The sequence below is a fragment of the Otolemur garnettii genome, unplaced genomic scaffold (genome assembly GCF_000181295.1).
Source record: "Otolemur garnettii isolate 467f Iridium unplaced genomic scaffold, OtoGar3 scaffold00012, whole genome shotgun sequence".
Classification (NCBI taxonomy): Eukaryota; Metazoa; Chordata; class Mammalia; order Primates; family Galagidae; genus Otolemur; species Otolemur garnettii.
In genome coordinates this window covers 2,555,608-2,558,625 of record NW_003852407.1, presented here as the reverse complement: position 1 = coordinate 2,558,625, position 3,018 = coordinate 2,555,608, and the positions used below count along the sequence as shown (strand labels likewise).

The 3,018-nt window shown below is 40.2% G+C and overlaps 1 pseudogene; it reads right to left on the bottom strand.

Annotated features, from left to right (window-relative positions):
* Window positions 1-651: 651 nt before the first annotated feature.
* LOC100966849 lies at window positions 652-2,316 on the bottom strand (annotated as a pseudogene).
* Window positions 2,317-3,018: the final 702 nt, after the last annotated feature.

Below are 3,018 nucleotides of genomic sequence, written 5' to 3'. Positions count from 1 at the left end.
CACACACCCCCAGAGGAATCAAATCGACCTTCCTTCTATCATTCCCTAATTATCCGCTAATGGGATGTCTAATTTGTGAACAACCTACGCTCTTCCTGGAGCTGTATTTCTTGTTCAGCTATATTTTTAGTCAAGGATTGTTAGGTTCTAGCTCATTTACTGGGAGATCCTTCATTTAGGAGAGATTCTTTCATTCTCTCAAGGAAAATCTAGAAAGTTAGCCATGTTCAGCCTTCGATCTTACCCCCTTGCTTTGTGGAAAAAAAAAAAAAACTTCTATTTGTATAAATCAACTTTAATAGGATTTTCCACTGTCTGCAGCTAAAAATAATTTCTAACAGTTATTTGAAAATACACAAAAATCTTAATTTGTCTTAATATCTTCTATTATTTAAGACCTTTGTTAACAGGTGCTTGCAATTTGCTGACTTTTTTGAAAAAATCAAGTTGAAAATTTTTATTACAAATTAAAAATGAAGTTCTTTAAAATCTCAACCAGATATGCAATAATTGAAAAACCTTTAAAGGCCTATTGAGAAAACCAGGCTTTTTAAAAACACACACATACACATTTGTTATTACCAGAAAAGTTGTCTTTAGGTAAAAATACAAAAAACCCCATGGTGCATAGATAATGCAAATATTTGTCATCTAGTCAGGAGGTAAAAAGCCAGGAATTGAGGTCTCTAGCTCCAAGCTTTGTTCATTTCGTATTGCTGAAGTTTCATATTCATTTCTTCTTATTGGATGGCTAAACTGGATGATGGGGGACATGGTAACCCAACATTTACTTGGCCCTGGCCTGCTCAGTGTGGGAACAAAGGAATTCTCAGCTGGTGGATCGGCTGCTTTTGTCTCTTTGCCATCTTGTGGTTTAGGGTTTTCTGGGCTCTACCAGTCACTAATTAAAATTGCCGTGGTACTGAGATTGAGGCATCTGCTGACCTTGGGACTCATCTCCTTGATTCTCTTTATCTTCCTCCTTGATGTCTTCTCTGTGCTGTCTTTGGCAAGGAGAGCCACTATGGAACCTTGGGCTATGACCCCTTACATATTCTGTCTTACTAGTCTACCTTATTCTCCTGCACCCTGGTTGTCAGCCCTCTCCTCCAGCTCTTCTCCCTGCACAGGAGAGTTAGAATACTGTGGTCACTTCCCGTAGGGTCTCCTCATGTAGTAAGGTGGGAAGCTTTGCCTGCGGTAGGGCCAGCATTGTAGAGCCTGGCCTTCAGAAGCACACTCTGATCACTCCTTCTTTTGCCCACTGTCACTATTCTGGTAATTGTGCTGAAAATTGTGTGGAGGACCCCTGTAGGATAGAGCCTGTAATGGTTACCATCTGCTGTGTCTTTACTGCCTTGGCCTAGAATGCCACCAGGGCCTGTAACATTTGCTGCCTCTGCGTCCTTTTCTCCTTCAATGTCAAATTCAGTCTCTCCATTTCCTATACCACGAAGGTACTTCCTGGGGTTATTGGCAGTCTGGTGTACAAATTCACCTTCCTTGGTGTCATTCCTATTTATGAAACCATATTCGTTTCTTACATCGAATAATTTTGATGTTCCCAAAACCTTCATTACTATAACCTTCTTGTCCCTGCTGGCAGGTGTCCCAGATGTGAGGTCACCTGGGCCACTGCTCCCTGCACCACTGCCCTGTGCTGGCTTGGTGTCATAATAACTTAATTTATACTTCCTTCTTTAGAACACAGCTTGCAATTCCTATTAGGTCCAACTGAAGCTATCAGCTCTAAGGTAGTAGCATTCATAGTAGTAATGACAATACTGCTTGGTTCTATGTGCCCCAGACCAACTGTAAGAGATATCAGACATTTACATTCATTTTTAAATTAAATTCTATACTGAACAATGTCTAGACTTATTATTTCTAGAGACACGGGGAGGTATATGATTCTCCTTCCCATTTTAAACATTAAATGAGATATCTTAGTGTCTCACTATAACTATTACTGAATCAAAATAGCATCACTTAAAGAAGAAGAAACTCAGTTGAAGCAAGACTTCTGGACAGATAGAGGCTAAAAGGTAAATTCAAATGAGCACTTTTTTCAAAGCTTAAGATGATTATAGTGTTTAAAGTATGTGAATGACTTTGCACACATCTGTTTTCAATCATACAGAAAACTCACCACCAGTTGCAGAGTAATGACCATGTTATTTAATCAGGAGTTACATCCTTCAGTGGGATTCCTGCCCATAGAAACCAGAAGAAAACGTCAGGAGGTTTTAGGCATTACATTTTTATGTATGATACTTGTATTTTCCCATTACATCAGTGTTTTTCATACCCTTTCATTGTTCAAATCCCAATGTGATATATGTAATATGTCACCAAGTACCTGTTACATGAAAGGAACATGTTAAAGTGGCTATATTAATTTTCCAGTATGCAAGGACGGGCATAGGAGATGAGGAATCCAGGCTCTTTTGTCCTCCTGATACCCATCTTCATCCTCTTGCTTGTCATCTTATAGCCCAATGATGGGCACCAAGCCTGTAATCATTGCTGGGTACAATGCCCACTTACCTGGGTGATGGGTACTCTTAAAAACTTGACTCAAATGGTGTAAAAGCAATTTAGGCCACCATAACATTTGTATCCCCATCATATTCTGAAATTAAATTAAATTAAATTAGCTAAAAACAAAAACAAAAACAAAAAAAAGCAGGGCCGGGCGGTGCCTGTGGCTCAAAGGAGTAAGGCACCGGCCCCATATGCGGGAGGTGGCGGGTTCAAACCCAGCCCCAGTCAAAAACTGCAAAAAAAAAAAAATAGGGCCTCTTGGCCTCTTTAGCCTTTTGTCACGACAATGGAGACCCATTCACTGTCTATGGCAAATGTATCTTGGTCTGTAAACTTTCTCACTTCTGTACAACTGTCTGTCTCTCCCTCAGTGAACTTAGGACATGCTTGCCTTCATATAAAAAGAAAAGTCTCGGCGCCTATAGCTCAACCAGCTAAGGCGCCAGCCACATACACCTAAGGTGGTGGGTTCGA